General features: G+C 44.4%; 2 protein-coding genes across 4 annotated transcripts in view; one reads left to right on the top strand and one right to left on the bottom strand.

The window, feature by feature from the left end:
• The window catches only part of LOC149358482 (uncharacterized), a 79263-nt gene that overhangs the window by 15658 nt on the left and 39312 nt on the right, over positions 1 to 24293 (bottom strand). The window lies entirely within an intron of this gene.
• The window catches only part of LOC149358483 (uncharacterized), an 87338-nt gene that overhangs the window by 33803 nt on the left and 29242 nt on the right, over positions 1 to 24293 (top strand). Inside the window, exon 2 of one of the 3 annotated variants that reach the window (XR_016288687.1) lies at positions 15063 to 15480. The exons of the other annotated variants lie outside the window; for them this stretch is intronic. The gene's annotated coding sequence lies outside the window, so the exon portion shown is untranslated. Of the gene's footprint in view, positions 1 to 15062; positions 15481 to 24293 lie in introns of those variants that run through there. 3 annotated transcript variants of the gene reach the window in all.

The following is a 24293-nucleotide window of genomic DNA, read 5'->3' as shown; positions in this document are numbered from 1 at the left end:
CACAAAGATAGAAGAGGGAAGAGTAAACGTGCTAATAAGACAAGGAGAGACGATCTCGCCTATGCTATTAACCGCATGTTTACAGGAGGTATTCCGGGGCCCGGAATGTGAACAGATGGGGATAAGATTTAGCGGAGAATACCTTAGTAATCTGCGATTCGCTGATGATATTGCCTTGCTAAGTCGATCAGGGTATGAACTGCAAAGTATGATCAATGAGTTATACTCAACCGTCTAGGAAGAAAATATGGCTGTTTAGGGCAGGTAGTGACAGCCGATCATGATCATGAGAGGGAACTAACTAGAAGAATAAGAATGAGGTGAAGCGCATATGGCAGTTTACCAATACCCCTCAAGAGAGAAGTCTACAACCAATGTATCTTACCGGTACTCACCTATGGGGCAGAAGCGTGGAGGGTAACAAAGAGGTTTGGTTTTGTTTATGGTGTTTATCGTCCCAAAGCGACTAAGGCTATGAGAGACGCCGTAGTGGAGGGCTCCGGAAATTTCGACCACCTGGGGTTCTTTAACGTGCACTGACATCGCACAGTACACGGGCCTCGAATTTCTCCTCCAAAGAAATTCAACCACCGCGGCCGGGATCGAACCCGCGTCTTTCGGGCTAGCAGCTGAGCACCATAGCCACTGAGCCACCGCGGCGGCTAACAAAGAGGGTTCAGCTTAAAGACAACGCAGCGAGCTATGCAAAGAAAAATAATAGGCGTGACGTTAACAAATCGGAAGCGGGCGAGGGAACAAACGCGGGTTAATGACATTCTAGTCGAAATCAAGAGGCAGAAATGGGCATGTAATGCGAAGGCAAGATAACCGCTGGCCCTGATGGGTAACGGAGTGGATTCTAAGAGAAGGCAAGCTCAGCAGGGGGTTGCAGAAAGTTAAGTGGGAGGATGAGATCAAGAAATGTGTAGTAATACGGTGGCCGCAGCTGGGAAAAGACAGGGTAAATTCGAGAGACATGGGAGCGGCCTTTGTCCTGCAGTGGGCGTAGTCAAGCTGATGCTGATGACAAATCGGGCCTAAATCCGCCTCAAGGGACTTCAACCAACAGGCTCCTCCGCATGTGGGTCCGTAACACTCTACAAGAACTGTCTGAAGCCCGTTGTACTGCTGGCTATCCTACACAAACACAGGCAGATACATCCCAAGCCCCCCCCCCCCCCCCCCCCCCCCCCCCCCTCTGGACAACACCCTCAGCAAATCACGGAAAACCTAATCGTCCACCCAACCAACAACCGGGAAAGAGCTGATTTCACTTCATTTTTTGCTTGAAAGTAAAGTTGTTACCAACACCATGCTACAAATGATTTTCCCGCCTGAAGAATAAGTAATGGAAACCGAGTGCTCGTTCTGTCAAAGGTAACGTTTACATTTCGAAAATGCTATAGCAACTGGCCCGAATAATCGGGTGAGTGTAAGTGTCAGCTCCGAACTGAATTCTCGAAAACTGCACAAGTGTGCTTTCGGTGAAGAGTGAGTGTTATGAAAAGTACGAGAGACTGATGTTATATTCCGAGGGTTGCCTTGCGTGAGCAATTCGAAGTCGAAGGCAGGATGAACGTTATAATTGTAATAAAAAAAGAAAAAGAAATGAGCACAGTTTTTGCATTGACTGCTGCGGAGACATACAGGCCGGAATGTATTGCGAAACCTCCCCCGGTCTGGTTCCGGTCCTAGGCCCGAGCTAAATGATGCAAGTGCTCTCAGCAGGTGTGTGGACGACCGTACGCAGAAAATGTTTTAGAAGGCTAGGCCATTAGGGTGTGTCCCCGAAGACAATACAGGATTTCTTAAAAATAAAAGTAATGAGTTAGAACACTTTTTTTCGGCTTAGAATTGTTAGCTGAGTATTACATCAGAATACAGCTAACACATTCTAAATAGCAGGCTGATTAACAAATACTCATTAGCTGTCTTTTTAACTATTACTAGTAGGCTGCTTAGTTATTGAGACCCCTGTAGCCTATCGTAATTTCTAGATCAGTTTTTATAATTTCGAAAATACGCTTACCCTCGACGGTGTGGGCCAGCAAATCTTGGCTATTTCGACGAGTTACGTGGCTACATCGAGGCAAAATGCACGCTCTTTCAAGAAGCTTGGAGGCACAGCAAACTCCCTAGTGCATGTAAGACGTCGAAACAGACAACGTTTGTTGTGCCACAGCGCTGAGGGTAGCCGTTATTATTGTAAAAACTTTGGATGCTACTGTGGGCTGCAGGCCTCTTAAAGGTGCAGTGAAGCGAAATCTGAACTCGTCTTTTTGCCGCGGGAACTCAATCTACACGTTTCTCGCATTCTTAGAAACTGCGATTTATTGCCCTGTGTGGTCGATTTCCCTAATTAAATCAAATTAACGTCCGGCTCCCACCTTTTTTTTTTTTTTGAATTCTCCCCGTACGGTGGGCGGAGTCGACCAACGCGCCACCCAGTGCCGTGGCGGAGTAATACGTATGCTTCGTCTCACAAGATGTTTGCAGCACTACGGAAGGCAGAGCACTCTCGTCCAATCAGGGCTGCAGGAACACAAAAAATAGTCCCTCGAATATTTGAGCAGTGTAGGACTATTAATCAAACAATGAGCACAGCAATTGAAAGCATAATGTGGACTAAGCCGCCGCGGTGGCTCAGTGGCTATGGTGCTCGGCTGCTGGCCCGAAAGACGTGGGTTCGATCCCGGCCGCGGCGGCTGAATTTCTTTGGAGGAGAAATTCGAGGCCCGTGTACTGTGCGATGTCAGTGCACGTTAAAGAACCCCAGGTGGTCGAAATTTCCGGAAACCTCCACTACGGCGTCTCTCATAGCCTTAGTCGCTTTGGGACGTTAAACCCCATAAACCAAACCAAACCATAATGTGGACTGGTAGATTTAGGTGGTATGGAGTGCTTCAATCACTGGTGAAATTAACAGACAAAGCCCGTACGAACACAGCTCTGCGGAGGCTTGCTGCGAAGTAGTGATGCATCGCCATTTTCGAACATGGCGCCGGCCGAGTCGGTTGTGTCGTCAGTGTGCCCTACACCGACAGTGCGCTGTTTTTCTAAGCAGACCATCGCAGTTGGCTTCTTGAAGTGCTTCGTGTCGAGAACGGGGGCAGTTCAAGTACGAATGCGCTCACCAAGAGGAGGGCAAAACTCACTCAGGTGAGCGAGCGAACGCTTTACCAGTGGACAACGCAGACGTTGAAGGCGGGCCGAATGTTGTCCCTGAAGAAGCCGGCTGCGTTACAGCGATGGACAACGCGCCATATCATTCTGTGAAGCAGGATAAAGTGCGGCGGATGACTAGCCTCAAAAAAAAGACATAGACTGGCCTGCCTGGAAAACGGGTCGCGTGGAGTAGCGACATGGTGAAGGCCGAGCTCATGAAGCTTGGCAACAACGTGAACGCAGGTGGGGACCGATACCGTGTGGACTGCAGCGCCGAAGCTGCTGGCCGTCTCGATGTGCGCTTGCCACCCTACCACTGACAATCGAACCCGATAGAGTTTGTTTGGAGCGATGTTAAGGGCTTCGTCGCAGTCAAAACAAGACGCTTAAGCTCTAAGACGTGGAGCCTCTGGTTTGGCAAGGCATCATGCAAGTGACTACTGAGAAATGGAAGAATTACGTGCAGCATGCTATTAGTGAGGAAGATGGGATGAGGAAACTGGACCATGTCATTGACGATGCTGTTGACCAAGGACCATCTATTGTTGTCAACCTGGGGCCCGATTCTCGATATTCGCCAATCCGCCATGAGCGGGGCGTACGACGTGTGAATCGGGGCGGTGCGAAAATGCGTAACAGCAGAATAGAATGACTGACGACATTGAAGAATAAAGAAAAAACTATGACAAAAAATAAACAGTGTCGTCTGCTACTTGGCGCCAAGTACAAAAAACACCGCCGAGTTGCGGCGCGAAGGTGAGTTAGCACAGTAGCGCCGTAGAGATGGACGGTGAAATGCGTTGCGGCGGCGGTCTCGGCGTACTCGCCGCACACATTAGCTGAGTGATGGTGCTGAATGCGACAAGACCCTGTGGCCGGTCGTCACGGAAATAAGAGTTTAGCGGTAATTGTACTGCATGAAGCGACCGCTTATTGCCCGAAGCCATCGCGCAGCGTGTCGCGTCTCCGTACTTGTGAGATGCGATCAGCGTCACGGGGAGAGGAATTGGCGGAGAAACGGCTGGCTCTCGATCGTAACCACAACGCGTCAGTGGCGTTGGAAAGCTTTACCTCATCGTGTCGCTTCTTCAGGTGCATAGAACTTAACGCTACCCTTGGTTGCGTTTGCAAGCGGCCGCGCACGAAACGCGACTGCGAATCGCGTCAAGTGCAACGCTATGAGCGCGTACGTCTTATTATCAAAAGCGTCAAATGCGAAAGCAAAATAGGGAGATATTGTTTCCCGCCAGTACTTAAAGAAAAACAGACACAGCTAACAGAAGCATGTATTTCACAGTGTTGGCGTTTCACTTAATCTGAATCTCATCTTTTGCTTTGTGAACATTAACTAAGCCTGCCTGGAAGCAGACTTCACGGACTTTATATAAAAGCACCTCACGAATGCATGGCGTAGAGTGGCAGGACATTATTTCACTCAAATAAAAAAAGGCTTTCAAACATTGAAATAAAGTTTCAATGTTTGAAAAGGCCCTCAATATTGTTAATTCTGTCTAACAATGAGCACACAGCACTTACCAAGGGCCTATAGGCAGGTACACCACTCGTGTGATGCAAGTACGCACCAAAATGTGAGAGGTGAAACAAAATTTGTCAAGCCCATCCCTACAATTCCTTTGCTGCAGGACAACAGTAATGCATCCACAGCAGCACCAGGCAGCTCCTTTCAATGCAGCAAGATTCCTTGTAAGAGGGCAATGTGTGATGTCAAGAGAGGTGAAGTCGGCAGGAAAAAGATATCTTCACATATGCTCTCAATATTGGGGAATGGGACGAATATAGAGGGGTATAGTGAAGGTGGAGGGTGATGCCACATTACAAACAGCTAATCCAGTGTGTAAGACACTTGCTTTATTTGCTTCATGAAGTTATTGGTTCGGTTTATTTGGGTTTAACGTCCCAAAGCGACTCAGGCTACGAGGGACGCCGTAGTGAAGGGCTCCAGAAATTTTGACCACCTGGGGTCCTTTAACGGGCATGCAAGTTATTATCATAGCATGCACATACACGTGTATTATCTAGTGCACATGTCATATCAAGCCTGAACATGTCTCAGGGTGAGGTCAAGGAGCTGGAGGAGAATAAAAACAATGGTGAGTTAAGAAGGAAGAACACCAACACAACAAGAAAAGCACAAGCATGCACAGCAGCAAGATAACACACAAAGGGGGCAAGAAATGCAAGGCTAACATGGCCCACAGTATTTGAGGGAGGCAGCGTCACAGACAAGCAGTGGTATTCTGGCAAAAGGTCCATTAATGCAGCATAACACTGGATGATGTGGATTGGTTTTGGCAAGCCCTGTGCACTTCACGAGCAATCTACAAGAGGCCTCAGTCATGTTTCTAGCCTGATGTGCAAGTGCATGACTTTCCCTCTGTGCACACTCCTGACCACATACATATCAGGGCCATTGTTGGTTCTCTTTAAGCAGTGGATCACAATGCCGTTAGGCAACATTTACACCATACACTGATGCAATAAAGACCCTGTGATGCCACTATTGTGCACTGCACTGCATGCTCAATGAAATGCGTTCACTCTCAAAGCACTTTCCTTTACTGTGAACTAAAATAGACAACCCTCTATGTACACTCAAAATATGATATCTACAGTTCAGTGAAGGGCACCATACCAGATGTAGGTGCTGAAATGTCAGCAAATGTCTGAAAGGACACTGAGGACTAATCGAAGTTGCTCTGCAACAGTAGAGTACCACATTCCAATAACAAAGGGCCTACCTGTACTGAGAACAAAGCTTGCATACAGCTCAGAGATTATTTGTTCAAAGAAGCAGTTCAAAATTACCGTGGTGAAGTGCGTTGGCAGGAAGGCTATTACAGCCCTTGGTTGGTAATAACTTTATTAGTTCCACTTCAGTGGATCAGGTGAGGGTGGGTGAATGGGTGTTGAACAGGTCGGTGACGGCCCTCAGGCCACTTTAGGTGACCAGGCACTGTTTGGCTGCAGCAACCTTCAAGGCCCAGGCCATGATGCAAAGCTGAAGCTCTGCCTGTGAGCTGCGCAGAGAAGCCTCCCATCGCTCCTGTGATTCCACCCCTTGGAAAGGAGGTTTCAGTTTGTTTGGGCAAGCCTGATATGTGCGTTTAAAATCCGCTCTGGTGCTCGAGCATAAGTGACAGGTTGGATATTTCTCTCCTCTATGTATGTATTACACTCCACTGCATGAAAAAAAAATAGAACATTTAAAATGCCTAGTGGTGTGTGCACATGGAGGGTAAATTGTTTTTTTGAGCATGATTAAGGCAGCTTGAAAAATGTTAAGCAAGTCTGACTCAGAGTTTCCAAGAGGAGAACAGAACAGAAGTTATTCATCACCAATATAATGATAGAACAGGTTGCAAAATGTTGATGAAATTGGAGTCATTGCAAGTGCCTGTGCACAAAATTTAAGCCCCCTGAAAAATTATATTGGGTGCCATGTGCAACCAGAAAAGAAAGGTACGGAAAGCCTGCACACACCACTGTCAAGGAGAGAGGCTGCGATTCAGCAGAAAAACCAGTGTTATCCAGCCGGCATTGCGTCAAAAAACAAGCTTCAGGCGTGGATGTCCGCAGTGAAAGTCACTGAAAAGAGGATTTGTAATCTGAATCAAATGTCAGCACATGTCTGAAGCTACTTCACGTTATAAAATAATAGACTTTACGTACAGAAAATTACTAAATTTCTGTCTGCCTTGAAACCCATGACCCCTGGATCGCCAGCCAGGCACACTACCAACTAGGCCATGTAGGCGCATTGACTTTGCTGAGGTACAAAGGGGGAGGAGTGATGTGTGGGTGCTGTTGGCTTAATTTGAAGCCTAGCAATGTAATTACTGCAGTGAACTAGAGATGTGCCAATTAGTGAGAAACTAACTACAGTACCATTACATAGGTGAACTGCAGTGTGGAAGAGTTCAAAGGCAAGAATTGGAAACCTGCGTTGAGGCAACTGTGATAAATGTGTGAACACGAATGAAGAACAGTGACTGTGTGTGTGTGAAGAGAAACCGCTGAAGGGAGCCATAAACACTGTCGTGTCACACCCATGAATGCTGAGCTTAATTGTGCCCCTACATTTTTGGGGAGCGAGACAAGTTGCAATGCCTCTTAGGTGTTGCAATTTGCCTAAAAAAGGTGAGGTGTCTTTTACATGCGCAGTGAAAAGTTTGTGGAAGCCATTATTGGCAAAATAATTTATTTTCATCACTGAACTTCATGCATCCTAGAATTCATTATGCAGCCTAACTGCGAATCATTACCTAGTGCAACAATACATATTGACGAATATGTCTCATCTACAAAGATAAGAATTTTTTCGGGACAGAGTAGTCTTTCATAAACGTTTGACAGTGGTGTACATGCACATTAGTGTTGCCTAGTTTGCAAACTGAGGTAGCCAGCTGAAGTAGCCACCTTTGCTAAACGGAAAAATGGCAGCACGGACACTGATACGGTTCAATCACACTAAGGGTGCAGAGGGTAAACAGGTTGTCTAGGATATGTCTTAAAATGACCAAACAGCAACCCCAACTTATATGAATCAAAGTGCAAGGGGACGAGTCAATGAAAATGGGATCTAACACAGTTTCACTGGGAGGACAGGTGGGCAGTGACCTTCCATTCAAGGTTGATAGCCCAGCACAGAAAAAGATCCCGGACCTGGAAAAACCGCCTGCGTAACCCAGAAAGATCAAGAGCGTTTACTACTACTACTACTATTATGATCCATTTCCAGCTAACTTATTGAACCGGATCATGCCCTTCCAGCTACAAAATGCCATTTGGAGTTCCAGAAGAGGGCAAATACGGGCTGGTTGGTACATGTTTTACGAATTGGAAAAACAGCGCAGTGAAAGACAACACAAGAGAAGGACAAAACACCAGCGCTTGGAGCTTTATTATTGAAACACAAATTATGTCCAGCTGCATAATTTATACTTCCAGTTACCTTCAACTGAACTAATGTACAATTTGTAGGTTTTCGTCAGGGGTACAAATTTCAGCTAGAAGATGGGAATGGGTACACGTGTCAGAACGCTGGCCAGGCCTTGCATTTTCATCCAGGAAATTGAGCGTGAAACAACTGCGTGACTTTTCCTTCAGGAAAAATAGTTCACTGCTGTATAACTACGTGCAGCATGTGAAAGACACAGTCGAAAGAAAGCAGACAAAGGCAACCAAATGCCATGAGGCAAAGCATGTTGTGATCTTATCACACAAACAGTGCCACACAAGACGTGTTGCACCCTGAAGAAGAGATGTTGTACATAACTAGAGACAGAGCGACCATGCTGTATGTTGAGCATGTTCTGGACTGCTGGCTCTCAACAAACACCAAAGCAAACAGAAATGCATTGGTGAAAGCATGTCCAGTCAACACAATGGTGCTGGAAGGAAAACATTTTGGTGCCTTCCTGTGCTTCACTGAACTTAAACACCAAATAAAATGTGCATTGTGTACAAGCAGGACACATAGGGAGGCACCACACGAAGGGATGGCACTTCTTCACAATCACCAAAGCATGTTTTGAAGCACGCACTCAGCAAGTTGGCAGACGGTAGGCTGAAAACACTTGGGGCACTTCCTGACTCACACAAAACTGCAGCACCAGACAAAAATGATTTCTACTGTCATGGATACCACCAATATGGTCCTATTCAAAGAACAGCACAAAAATGATGAAGACTTCACCAGCTTCCTAGCAGTATGCTATCAAACTTGAAGCAGAGCAAATGTACGCTGATTACTTGTGGCATAGCTACACGTGACAACCACGGAGCTGCTGATCGTGCACTTCCTGTCTGTCAGGTAGAATCCAAATGGTGCTGTGTCCTCCTCCTTGTTGTAGATGTTGGTGCTCCTGCTATTATCACCACTTGCCAGAGGTGTCATGGTCCTGCAGCTGAGTGTGGATGAATATGTTGGGTTGCACAATGCAAGCTGTGGTGGCCTTCGCAGAGAACTCTCGATCATGCTGTACCATGGCCTTTGCAGACACCTCAGGAGCCTGGTATGGCCACCCAGCTGGGTAACCAGACCAGCTGGGAGGTGACCAAACATGAATCTGGTATCCTGGCTCCAGAGCACATGAGACCCCATGGTGAGGGTGGTCTGCCACGTCTGCATAATATGCACACCATCACCTGCACACTAATCAATGCTGTGCACTGAAATCTCCCAACGAACTAGACATTGTGTTCAAAAATAGTCTAGTTTTACGTAAAAATGTAAAATACGCTCACTGCAAAACCAATCATTAGTATCAAAACAAACTGTTTCTATATAGCTAGAGGTACTTGATGGCAGACTTCCAAAACTGATGCACACAAATAATTACTACAGTCTTTCTATACTCAAGAAAACCGCTACAGAATGCACTGCAAGGAAGGGCACAAGTTTAACTGTTTATGACTACCTTGAGTTTTTCAGTATATGCATGCTTTCGCATTTTGCACCAATCGAAATGGGGCTACCTTGACACTGCGGTCACTGAGAGAAATTCAAAACCACAGAACAACACTGCGTGTCACGCACACCTATCTCTGTTGTCGCCTGAAAAGTACAGACATGATTAATTTACATTATTTTCATATCTGGTTCTATTTACACTGTTCTTGCTTGCTGAATAAACTATATATAAATGCAATCAGATATCATTAGCCATACGCAATCTTACTAAAGGCAAACATGTTATCCCTTACTGCTTGCCCCAACACACTAAGCACGTGCTCACCAGTTTGATGAATTCCATGCGGGCAGCACATCAAGAGAGATTGCACACAAACGGGTCATGAATGGATCCCGCACAGACTTCGTGTGAGCTGGAACCTTCACCGGCAGGAACAACACACCTGTAAATAAAATGTACAAGAGTCATACATGTTTGTTTTTCGCGCGCCCTAAGAGAAATAATTTTTTTCACCCTCCTACGGTCATTTCCACGTGACTGCTGTGTAACTGATGATGTAACACTGTTATGAAAATTTTACCTTGAATAGCAAAATCACTTTTGTGTGCTTCGCTAATAATGCTTAAGCCAGGGTATAGTATTCTTTTAGAGTTTCACACAATTTTTTTTTCCACACTTAAGGAAACGACGCCTTCCAGCTGATTTCACCTATGCTGCCTTTCACATTCATCAACACCACAAACAAAGAAATCGACCAACGTCTAGCATGCTAGACTTTGTTTTCTCAACTTGAGCCGTGTGCAAAAACTGAAAACAGTATGATGAAAAAAGCAACGCGAGATGCCGAATAAAAATTTCGGATTCGCAGCATGCATGCAAAAGGAATGAGAATGACGCTACACACACACGGATGTCTCGTCGAGAAGCCCGACACATTCCTGGAGTTTGTTGCTCGGCCGCGCGAACACCTATCGTGTCATACGCTCATCACGCGCGCAAAGCCCATCCGTTCTGCGACGTTTCACAGCTGGCGATCGCCCCTCAGAGCTCGACAGTTCGGCACTGCTTCTCGCCGCAATGCATCCTTGCATAGCCACCACACCATATGCCTCGTCAGATGGTTGCACAGACGAGCTGTCTAGTCCGAGACAACTCGAAAGCCGCTCACCTTTCCCACTTCCAGGGTTTAACAAACGACGAATGAATGCAAGGAGCAGCAAATCGCAGCGCCGGCACCGCCATTCGAGCAATTTTCGCGCTTCACTAACCGCACGGAGGGATGATTTCTCACTGCGAGCGAAGGGTTTGCAACGGGAGAGCAACTAACGCCCCTATGCGGCTGTACGCTTAAGCCTTCACTATTAACGTTCTCAAGGGTTGCTTATTTCAGATGTGCTCTTATAACGCCAGAAAATTACATTGTGCAATCAAAACAAGACTTTTGTAAGCTTAGTTTTGTCTTGAAATAAATACCCGTGAAAGTGCGGCTACCTAACGCCGTATAAATCAACATTTCACTAACTCATTTGCATGATTCGGGTACCTTTCGCCGGGCGAAATGATGGCGGCACAACGTAAACGTGATGAAACGTCATTCTGACATCACTCCAACATGTGTGCCTATCACGTGATTTACGTGATATTGTTCCAACCAATCAAATTTTAGGAAGTTGCCATTTCCGGTGTGCAGCTATTTTCTCTAAATTGGCAAGTCAAGCGCAAGTGCTCTCGCGCGGACCACTTGTAGCTTCTTTTCCCTTCACAATCACATATATGTACCAGCCGGGCACCAAGAATAGCGCTACGAAAATGCATTTTCAATGCCACGTCAAATTGACGTCACCGCGAAAAGTGCTCGTGTAACCGACCCTGACTGACACGCCCATTGACGGCGATTGACACTTCTGACAGCCAATCAGAGAGGCAATATGGCGCCGACAGGCGAATGTGAATATCGAGAATCGGGCCCCTGGACGACGACACAAACCAGCAGAGTTGAGTGGAGTTGTGATGAGCCCCATTAATGTGCTAACGTACGCGCGAAAGTCGGAGTACCCTCGCAGCGTCTCTCATGAGATATTGCAGACACCGTAGCAGACGGCTCCGGATTAATTTTGACCGCTTGTGCGTTGACTTTAACGCAGCGCATGGGGTTTTGCATTTCGCCAACATCGACATTCGGCTGCCCCGGCCTGCATTTGACCCTTGCATTTGCTTAATAGTATAGTGGCCATGCTGGAATAAATAAATTCATTTAAACATAGCAGGAACATTGAAAATAACTGTGACGTGACAACAGAGGAAATGATACAAACAGGTGGCGACAGAAAAAAAAGAAAAAGTGGGGCCAGTGCGTCTGGAACGGGCGTCTGCCTGTACAAAAATAAACAGACGTCAAGCGCCCCCTGCTAGATGTACAAAGAAGCTAATTAGCAGTTCGCCTTCTTTTATATGGAACGAGCCACCTGATGTCCAGCCAGGTGGATCGAGCAACAGGCGCGTAGGAACACACTAATGTAGTGCGCGCCATCCTGATTGGACGAGAGAGCTCTACCTTTCGTAGTGCTGCAAACATGTGGTGAGACGGAGTATAGTAGCAAATAGTCCGCGCGTATTTTTATTTCTGCGGGCCTATTTTGCGACTATATTATCTGCGAATGAAACTATTTATTCGCGGAAACCAAAAAGACAAAATAAAGCGAAAGCAAAACTTCCACGGGACTGGCTGAAGGCACTCCACGCATTGGTCGACTACGCCCACCGTACGGGGGAGAAGTCAAAAAATAATGGCGGGAGCCGGACGTTAATTCGATTGAATGAGAGAAATCGGCCACACAAGGCAATAAGTCGCAGTTTCTAACAATGCTCGGAACGTGTTCAGATTTTTCTTCACTGCACCTTTAATAATCAAGGTTTGTAACAGTAACAGTTTAGAAGATAGCTATTGAATATAGGTTTATCGTCTTGCTAGATAGCACGTAGTAGCTGCATTCTGATGTACTACACCGCCGACAGTGCGAAAAAAGTGCCTTTCGAACACAGAAAGCCTATTTTAGAAGAAAAAAAGATGTGTAAAGTCTGAAGTTGAACACTCACTATATACATCCTTCGCGGTCGCGTTTTGCTAGTTTCCCGGCAGCTGCGCACAACTGCCTGCAGGCTTCTCTAGAGCGAAATAGTTGCTATGGAGGTTAAAACATGCAGAAACTACAAAATCGAAGCGGCGGAATGTCGGCGCGAGAAAAACGAGTTTCCACGGGCCAAACCAAAGATACGGTGTACGCGAGACGACTGCGCTGCATGAGTAAATTCAGCGGGGAACTACTGATTGCGACCGCAGGACGTTGATTGGCACGGTGCTGGAGGTGCCGTGGAGGACAGCTGCGAGCGTACATCGACCGGACATCCGGAAACGCGACGTACGCGTCTGGATATTTGTTCCTGGATAATTGTTTTAGCATCCTCTCATATCCTGATGTCCCTTAAAAGAAAAAAGGTCTGCCTAGTGTCTTTCTGATGTGTGCTCGCTGCGGTCTATTATGGTATTTGCAGCGGCATGCCTATTAGTATAACGATATAAAATGATCATCATAAAAGGAAATTGTTTACAGTGGCTGCGGTCCTCAACGACTCTCTCTGCACTTTCCCCATGTTTGTGACATGCAATATTGCTGTAGCACCGCGTGAACTGCACAATGTAGAACTACGTAGCGCATTCAAGACTGAGGCCAGTAATTAGAGAAGACTCGCTAAGTGTTAACGGTTCCACTTACCGGATTCTCGCAGACGTTTGTGGCAAGTGGCCATCAATTCGGCAGTTGCAACGGACTGTGATAATTGGAAGTGGTGAGCCATTCGCACAAGGAGAGTAAATTCCAATGATTGTCTGCAGCCTGCACCTTACGTTGCTCAGTTGTAGCAAGGCGATATGGACCAGCTGGCAAAGCAATAACTAGAGCTAGTGAACTTTACGTTGTGCAGTGCGCGCGCTAATACAGCAACAATACAAGACACGAAGATGTTGACAGTGCAGAGAGAGACAATGAGGAGTGCAGTCGCTGTATTGTGCGTATTTTCATGAATGTGCTAGATATTATGATACGAAAGGGCACGCTGCTGCAGGTGCCTGAAAGACCGCAGCAAGCACACACTGGGCAGAAATACGAATCACACTGCGGACGCCCTTTTTCTCTTTTTTTTTATGGAACATCAGGATATGAGTGCATTAAAAAAAAACGTACGTAGCGTTTTCGGATGCATTTCAGTATCAACATGCTGCTGCAGGTACCGTAGAAGTCCGCAATAGCAACCAAGCACCGGCCAGACATCCGAAAGGCATCACGTACCCTTCTTTTTTTGTTTGCTGGACGTTTTGTTTATCATGAACGTTCATGGAACAAAACGTCCAGTAAAAAAAAAAAAGAGCGTGTGTACGTGGTGTCTCTCGGACGTCTCGTCAGTGTGTGGTTGCTGCGGACTTCTGCGGTGCCTGCAGCAGCGTGCGCACTCCTCCCTCGAATTCGGAACGATGGGAAAGAAAAAAAGAAACTTGCTCCCCCGAGGAAACCTCCGCTGGAGCAACGGGCATCCGCCCTCTGGATACCCGGGGGACAGCGAGAAGAAGAGCTGTGCGAAAAAGCACAGATCCTCCCCTTGTCCTCCACACACGGCGGCCGAGTTGTGACGCTGGTGGGATCACCAGGCGCAGTTTTTTCGACAGCGATCCGCTGTGCCTGCGCTGGGAATCGAACCAAGGTCGGTGGGGATATTCGCCCAAGCATTGCCAACTGGCGCGCTGACCACTCGGCTACCGTGCGGCTCTGGTTCTTGTCGGCGTCCGCGAGTGCTGATAGAAGGGAAGCGAAGAAGACCGAAAGCGAGCATGCGCGGGGGATGCGGTTATCTCGGCATCGGGCGTGGAGCGGCCGCACTAGGGCGGAAGTGCGACAGCGCGTGGGGCACCAGCCCCGTCATGGTGGTTCGTCCGTGCAGATAAAAGAAAGGTCGGAATGCCAAAGCCACAACTTGAAACACGATCGGTGCGATTGTTCGGCGGTGAAAAAGGTGGCCGCGCGGCGAGGCAAGATGGCCGGGAACCTTTTGAACGGGAATGGCTTTGTTGTAGGTGTAGAAGCGCAAGCCAAAAACTTGTGGGATGCTTTAGCGTACGTATACAGTAGCACGCAAAAGCGTTGGAGGGTTGTTACATTTGGGATTCCTGGTGCCCCGTATCGGTGAGATTGACCTGTCGGTAATGGCGCGCGCAAAGGAGCGTTATTTCTGTGAGCGAAACGTATGTAACCTCCTGGTAATTAATGATTCGTGAATGGCAGACATTTTCTGGCATGTGCGTGGCCTACCGCACAGAGATGCTGCCGTACTAATAATGGCAGTGTCATGTGCATTGAATGAGGAATGCGTCATCGGAGTTGTAACGACCATATGTAATCTCCACCCTCGCAGGCAGTGGCACGGATGGGAGGAGCAGAGATTTCAGTCCCAGGCCGAGGACAAGGAGGTGCGTGGACATTGGTCGTGGTGGGGCCACTACCCAGCGTGGAGTGCTCTTTCACACCTGCACGAAGGGACAGCAGGATATAAGTTACTTCAAGAAACACAAGGTTGCAACGGCAGTGCCATCGCGAGAGACCACTTCAAATTCGCAGGAGTTCGTAGGATTATCAGGTGCTAGACAGAGTGTGATGGGTTTCATTTATTCATTATACACTGTTCATTTTCCATTTGAGACACTAGACTGTGTAACTGGTCTCTTTCGTTCAGTATACACTCTTCATTTTCCATTTCAGGTACTAGACAGTGTAATGGATATCATGTATTCGGTATACCCTCTTAATTTTCCATTTCAGAAAATAGACTGTGTAACTGGTCTCTTTCGTTCAGTATACACTGTTCATTTTCCATTTCAGACACTAGACTGTACCTGGTCTCTTTCGTTCAGTCTACACTGCTCATTTTCCATTTCAGACACTAGACTGTGTAACTGGTCTCTTTCGTTCAGTATGCACTGTTCATTTTCCATTTCAGGTACTAGAGAGTGTAATGGATATCATGTATTCGGTATACACTCTTTATTTTCCATTTCAGACACTAGACAGTGTAATGGATATCATGTATTCGGTATACACTCTTTATTTTCCATTTCAGACACTAGACTGTGTAACTGGTCTCTTTCGTTCAGTATACACTGTTCATTTTCCATTTCAGACACTAGACTGTGTAACTGGTCTCTTTCGTTCAGTATACACTGTTCATTTTCCATTTCAGACACTAGACTGTGTAACTGGTCTCTTTCGTTCAGTATACACTGTTCAGACACTAGGCTGTGTAACTGGTCTCTTTCGTTCCGCATACACTGTTCATTTTCCATTTCAGACACTAGACTGTGTAACTGGTCTCTTTCGTTCCGCATACACTGTTCATTTTCCATTTCAGACACTAGACTGTGTAACTGGTCTCTTTCGTTCAGCATACACTGTTCATTTTCCATTTCAGGTACTAGACAGTGTGATGGGTTTCATGTATTCAGTATACACTGTTCATTTTCCATTTCAGACACTAGACAGTGCAACTGGTCTCTTTCGTTCAGTATGCACTGTTCATTTTCCATTTCAGGTACTAGACAGTGTAATGGATATCATGTATTCGGTATACACTCTTTATTTTGCATTTCCGACACTAGACTGTGTAACTGGTCTCTTTCGTTCAGTATACACTGTTCATTTTCCATTTCAGACACTAGACTGTGTAACTGGTCTCTCTCGTTCAGTATACACTGTTCATTTTTTATTTGAGGTACTAGACAGTGTGATGGGTTTCATGTATTCAGCATTGACTGTTCATTTTCCATTTCAGACACTAGACTGTGTAACTGGTCTCTTTCGTTCAGTATACACTGTTCATTTTCCGTTTCAGACACGAGACTGTGTAACTGGTCTCTTTCGTTCAGTATACACTGTTCATTTTCCGTTTCAGACACGAGACTGTGTAACTGGTCTGTTTCGTTCAGTATACACTGTTCATTTTCCGTTTCAGACACGAGACTGTGTAACTGGTCTCTTTCGTTCAGTATACACTGTTCATTTTCCGTTTCAGACACGAGACTGTGTAACTGGTCTCTTTCGTTCAGTATACACTGTTCATTTTCCATTTCAGACACTAGACTGTGTAACTGGTCTCTCTCGTTCAGTATACACTGTTCATTTTTTATTTGAGGTACTAGACAGTGTGATGGGTTTCATGTATTCAGTATTGACTGTTCATTTTCCATTTCAGACACTAGACTGTGTAACTGGTCTCTTTCGTTCAGTATACACTGTTCATTTTCCATTTCAGACACTAGACTGTGTAACTGGTCTCTCTCGTTCAGTATACAAGGTTCATTTTTTATTTGAGGTACTAGACAGTGTGATGGGTTTCATGTATTCAGTATTGACTGTTCATTTTCCATTTCAGACACTAGACTGTGTAACTGGTCTCTTTCGTTCAGTATACACTGTTCATTTTCCATTTCAGACACGAGACTGTGTAACTGGTCTCTTTCGTTCAGTATACACTGTTCATTTTCCATTTCAGACACTAGAGTGTGTAATGGATATCATGTATTCGGTATACACTCTTTATTTTCCATTTCAGATACTAGACTGTGTAACTAGTCTCTTTCGTTCAGTATGCACTGTTCATTTTTATTTGAGGTACTAGACAGTGCGATGGGTTTCATGTATTCAGTATACACTGTTCATTTTCCATTTCAGACACTAGACAGTGTAACTGGTCTCTTTCGTTCAGTATGCACTGTTCATTTTCCATTTCAGGTACTAGACTGTGTAACTGGTCTCTTTCGTTCAGTATACACTGTTCATTTTGCATTTCAGACACTAGACTGTGTAACTGGTCTCTTTCGTTCAGTATACACTGTTCATTTTGCATTTCAGACACTAGACTGTGTAACTGGTCTCTTTCGTTCAGTATACACTGTTCATTTTCCGTTTCAGACACGAGACTGTGTAACTGGTCTGTTTCGTTCAGTATACACTGTTCATTTTCCGTTTCAGACACGAGGCTGTGTAACTGGTCTCTTTCGTTCAGTATACACTGTTCATTTTCCGTTTCAGACACGAGACTGTGTAACTGGTCTCTTTCGTTCAGTATACACTGTTCATTTTCCATTTCAGACACTAGACTGTGTAACTGGTCTCTCTCGTTCAGTATACAATGTTCATTTTTTATTTGAGGTACTAGACAGTGTGATGGGTTTCATGTATTCAGTATTGACTGTTCATTTTCCATTTCAGACACTAGACTGTGTAACTGGTCTCTTTCGTTCAGTATACACTGTTCATTTTCCATTTCAGACACTAGACTGTGTAACTGGTCTCTCTCGTTCAGTATACAAGGTTCATTTTTTATTTGAGGTACTAGACAGTGTGATGGGTTTCATGTATTCAGTATTGACTGTTCATTTTCCATTTCAGACACTAGACTGTGTAACTGGTCTCTTTCGTTCAGTATACACTGTTCATTTTCCATTTCAGACACGAGACTGTGTAACTGGTCTCTTTCGTTCAGTATACACTGTTCATTTTCCATTTCAGACACTAGAGTGTGTAATGGATATCATGTATTCGGTATACACTCTTTATTTTCCATTTCAGATACTAGACTGTGTAACTAGTCTCTTTCGTTCAGTATGCACTGTTCATTTTTATTTGAGGTACTAGACAGTGCGATGGGTTTCATGTATTCAGTATACACTGTTCATTTTCCATTTCAGACACTAGACAGTGTAACTGGTCTCTTTCGTTCAGTATGCACTGTTCATTTTCCATTTCAGGTACTAGACAGTGTAATGGATATCATGTATTCGGTATACACTCTTTATTTTCTATTTCAGGTACTAGACTGTGTAACTGGTCTCTTTCGTTCAGTATACACTGTTCATTTTGCATTTCAGACACTAGACTGTGTAACTGGTCTCTTTCGTTCAGTATACACTGTTCATTTTCCGTTTCAGACACGAGACTGTGTAACTGGTCTGTTTCGTTCAGTATACACTGTTCATTTTCCGTTTCAGACACGAGGCTGTGTAACTGGTCTCTTTCGTTCAGTATACACTGTTCATTTTCCGTTTCAGACACGAGACTGTGTAACTGGTCTCTTTCGTTCAGTATACACTGTTCATTTTCCATTTCAGACACTAGACTGTGTAACTGGTCTCTCTCGTTCAGTATACAATGTTCATTTTTTATTTGAGGTACTAGACAGTGTGATGGGTTTCATGTATTCAGTATTGACTGTTCATTTTCCATTTCAGACACTAGACTGTGTAACTGGTCTCTTTCGTTCAGTATACACTGTTCATTTTCCATTTCAGACACTAGACTGTGTAACTGGTCTCTCTCGTTCAGTATACAATGTTCATTTTTTATTTGAGGTACTAGACAGTGTGATGGGTTTCATGTATTCAGTATTGACTGTTCATTTTCCATTTCAGACACTAGACTGTGTAACTGGTCTCTTTCGTTCAGTATACACTGTTCATTTTCCATTTCAGACACGAGACTGTGTAACTGGTCTCTTTCGTTCAGTATACACTGTTCATTTTCCATTTCAGACACTAGAGTGTGTAATGTATATCATGTATTCGGTATACACTCTTTATTTTCCATTTCAGATACTAGACTGTGTAACTAGTCTCTTTCGTTCAGTATGCACTGTTCATTTTTATTTGAGGTACTAGACAGTGCGATGGGTTTCATGTATTCAGTATACACTGTTCATTTTCCATTTCAGACACTAGACAGTGTAACTGGTCTCTTTCGTTCAGTATGCACTGTTCATTTTCCATTTCAGGTACTAGACAGTGTAATGGATATCATGTATTCGGTATACACTCTTTATTTTCTATTTCAGGTACTAGACTGTGTAACTGGTCTCTTTCGTTCAGTATACACTGTTCATTTTGCATTTCAGACACTAGACTGTGTAACTGGTCTCTTTCGTTCAGTATACACTGTTCATTTTGCATTTCAGACACTAGACTGTGTAACTGGTCTCTTTCGTTCAGTATACACTGTTCATTTTGCATTTCAGACACTAGACTGTGTAACTGGTCTCTTTCGTTCAGTATACACTGTTCATTTTGCATTTCAGACACTAGACTGTGTAACTGGTCTCTTTCGTTCAGTATACACTGTTCATGTTGCATTTCAGACACTAGACTGTGTAACTGGTCTCTTTCGTTCAGTATACACTGTTCATTTTCCATTTCAGACACTAGACTGTGTAACTGGTCTCTTTCGTTCAGTATACACTGTTCAGACACTAGGCTGTGTAACTGGTCTCTTTCGTTTAGTATGCACTGTTCAGACACTAGGCTGTGTAACTGGTCTCTTTCGTTCCGCATACACTGTTCATTTTCCATTTCAGACACTAGACTGTGTAACTGGTCTCTTTCGTTCAGCATACACTGTTCATTTTCCATTTCAGGTACTAGACAGTGTGATGGGTTTCATGTATTCGGTATACACTCTTTATTTTTCATTTTCGACACTAGGCTGTGTAACTGGTCTCTTTCGTTTAGTATACACTGTTCATTTTCCATTTCAGACACTAGACTGTGTAACTGGTCTCTTTCGTTCAGCATACACTGTTCATTTTCCATTTCAGACACTAGAGTGTGTAATGGATATCATGTATTCGGTATACACTCTTTATTTTCCATTTCAGATACTAGACTGTGTAACTAGTCTCTCGTTCAGTATGCACTGTTCATTTTTATTTGAGGTACTAGACAGTGCGATGGGTTTCATGTATTCAGTATACACTGTTCATTTTCCATTTCAGACACTAGACAGTGCAACTGGTCTCTTTCGTTCAGTATGCACTGTTCATTTTCCATTTCAGGTACTAGACAGTGTAATGGATATCATGTATTCGGTATACACTCTTTATTTTGCATTTCAGACACTAGACTGTGTAACTGGTCTCTTTCGTTCAGTATACACTGTTCATTTTCCATTTCAGACACTAGACTGTGTAACTGGTCTCTCTCGTTCAGTATACACTGTTCATTTTTTATTTTAGGTACTAGACACTGTGATGGGTTTCATGTATTCAGCATTGACTGTTCATTTTCCATTTCAGACACTAGACTGTGTAACTGGTCTCTTTCGTTCAGTATACACTGTTCATTTTCCATTTCAGACACTAGACTGTGTAACTGGTCTCTCTCGTTCAGTATACAATGTTCATTTTTTATTTGAGGTACTAGACAGTGTGATGGGTTTCATGTATTCAGTATTGACTGTTCATTTTCCATTTCAGACACTAGACTGTGTAACTGGTCTCTTTCGTTCAGTATACACTGTTCATTTTCCATTTCAGACACTAGACTGTGTAACTGGTCTCTTTCGTTCAGTATACACTGTTCATTTTTTATTTGAGGAACTAGACAGTGTGATGGGTTTCATGTATTCAGCATTGACTGTTCATTTTCCATTTCAGACACTAGACTGTGTAACTGGTCTCTTTCGTTCAGTATACACTGTTCATTTTCCATTTCAGAGACGAGACTGTGTAACTGGTCTCTTTCGTTCAGTATACACTGTTCATTTTCCATTTCAGACACTAGAGTGTGTAATGGATATCATGTATTCGGTATACACTCTTTATTTTCCATTTCACATACTAGACTGTGTAACTAGTCTCTTTCGTTCAGTATGCACTGTTCATTTTTATTTGAGGTACTAGACAGTGCGATGGGTTTCATGTATTCAGTATACACTGTTCATTTTCCATTTCAGACACTAGACAGTGTAACTGGTCTCTTTCGTTCAGTATGCACTGTTCATTTTCCATTTCAGGTACTAGACAGTGTAATGGATATCATGTATTCGGTATACACTCTTTATTTTCTATTTCAGGTACTAGACTGTGTAACTGGTCTCTTTCGTTCAGTATACACTGTTCATTTTGCATTTCAGACACTAGACTGTGTAACTGGTCTCTTTCGTTCAGTATACACTGTTCATTTTGCATTTCAGACACTAGACTGCGTAACTGGTCTCTTTCGTTCAGTATACACTGTTCATTTTGCATTTCAGACACTAGACTGCGTAACTGGTCTCTTTCGTTCAGTATACACTGTTCATTTTTCATTTCAGACACTAGACTGTGTAACTGGTCTCTTTCGTTCAGTATACACTGTTCATTTTCCATTTCAGACACTAGACTGTGTAACTGGTCTCTTTCGTTCAGTATACACTGTTCATTTTCCATTTCAGACACTAGACTGTGTAACTGGTCTCTTTCGTTCAGTATACACTGTTCATTTTCCATTTCAGACACTAGACTGTGTAACTGGTCTCTTTCGTTCAGTATACACTGTTCATTTTCCATTTCAGACACTAGACTGTGTAACTGGTCTCTTTCGTTCAGTATACACTGTTCATTTTCCATTTCAGACACTAGACTGTGTAACTGGTCTCTCTCGTTCAGTATACACTGTTCATTTTTTATTTGAGGTACTAGACAGTGTGATGGGTTTCATGTATTCAGCGTTGACTGTTCATTTTCCATTTCAGACACTAGACTGTGTAACTGGTCTCTTTCGTTCAGTATACACTGTTCATTTTCCATTTCAGACACGAGACTGTGTACCTGGTCTCTCTCGTTCAGTATACAATGTTCATTTTTTATTTGAGGTACTAGACAGTGTGATGGGTTTCATGTATTCAGTATTGACTGTTCATTTTCCATTTCAGACACTAGACTGTGTAACTGGTCTCTTTCGTTCAGTATACACTGTTCATTTTCTATTTGAGGTACTAGACAGTGTGATGGGTTTCATGTATTCAGTATTCACTGTTCATTTTCCATTTCAGGTACTAGACATTTTGATGGGTTTCATGTATTCAGTATTCACTGTTCATTTTCCATTTCAGGTACTAGACATTTTGATGGGTTTCATGTATTCAGTATTCACTGTTCATTTTCCATTTCAGGTACTAGACAGTGTGATGGGTTTCATGTATTGAGTATACACTCTTTATTTTCCATTTCAGACACTAGACTGTGTAACTGGTCTCATTCGTTCAGTATACACTGTTCATTTTCCATTTCAGGTACTAGACAGTGTGATGGGTTTCATGTATTCAGTATACACTCTTTATTTTCCATTTCAGACACTAGACTATGTAACTGGCCTCATTCGTTCAGTGTACACTGTTCATTTTCCATTTCAGGTACTAGACAGTGTGATGGGTTTCGTGTATTCGGTATAGACTGTTCATTTTCCATTTCAGGTACTAGACAGTGGGATGGGTTTCATGTATTCAGTATACACTCTTCATTTTCCATTTTAGACACTGGACAATGTAACTGGTCTCTTTCGACCAATTTGCCCTTTTCCTGTTTTGTTGCCTCTTTGGGTTAGTGCAACACGATTACGTGTGAGCATTAATTGCTCGCGATATTTTTTCCGCTTCGGTCCGGCTGCAAGGGCCAGAAATCTGTATTATATTTAATAAACAGTACACAGTGCTTCAACGCTTTGGCTGAATGTGTACAGCGATGTACTCCGTGCCATGTTGGTCCCATCAACGCTTACATGGCACCAATCGAGCTTCAAGTTGCGGCTTTCGCATTCCCAACTCTCTTTCATCTGCACGGACGAAATACCATGACGGGGCTGGTGCCCCACGCGGTATCGCACTTCCACACTAGTGCGGCCGCTCCACGTTCAACGCGTAGCATGTTTCTGCTGGCAGGCCCGATCTCGAGATAACCGCATCCCCCGCGCATGCTCAGTTTCGGCCTGCTTCGCTTCCCTTCTATCAGCACTCGCCGACGCCGTCAAAAGCCAGAGCCGCACGGTAGCCGAGTGGTTAGCGCGCCAGTTGGCAATGCTTGGGCGAATATCCCCACCGACGTTGGTTCGATTCCCAGCGCCGGCACAGCGGATCGCTGTAGAAAAAAAACGGTGCCTGGTGGTCCCACCAGCGTCACAGCTCGGCCGCCGTGTGTGGAGGACAAGGGGAGGATCTGTGCTTAAAAGCACAGCTCTTCTTCTCGCTGTCCCCCGGGTATCCAGAGGGCGGATGCCCGTTGCTCCAGCAGAGGTGTTCCCGTGGGAGGACGGTTCTTTTTTTTTCCCTCTCATCATTCCGCATTCGCGGGAGGAGTGCGCACGCTGCTGCTGCAGGCACCGCAGAAGTCCACAGCAACCACACACTGATGAGATGTCCGAGAGACACCACGTACACACGCTCTTTTTTTTTTTTACTGGACGTTTCGTTCCATGGACGTTCATGATAAACAAAACGTCCAATAAAAAAAAAAGTGTTCGTGGTGCCTTTCGGATTTCTTGTCAGTGTTTGGTTGCTATTGCGGACTTCTACGGTACTTGCAGCAGCATGCCGGTTGATACTGAAAGCTAACACTCCGATGCCGAATAAAATATTGCAGAGGACACTTGAGCTCCACCTTGAAGGTGGCGCGATAGAATACCGGGTGGTTTTTTTTTTAGAGGTTCAAAATTTTTAAAGAAATGTAAATTCCTTTAGATTTATTTTAACCCTGGGGCTATACCGAGGGCTACGGCGGACAGCAGGTAAGAGGCAAGCTACTTTAGTTCGCTGATTAACTGAATACGCTAATTAACTTTTATTTTAGGGG

The sequence above is a fragment of the Amblyomma mixtum genome, chromosome 2 (genome assembly GCF_055824585.1).
Source record: "Amblyomma mixtum isolate Tamu chromosome 2, ASM5582458v1, whole genome shotgun sequence".
NCBI classification, from domain to species: Eukaryota; Metazoa; Arthropoda; class Arachnida; order Ixodida; family Ixodidae; genus Amblyomma; species Amblyomma mixtum.
The sequence above is the reverse complement of the archived record's forward strand: the minus strand, read 5'-3'. Positions and strand labels throughout refer to the sequence as shown.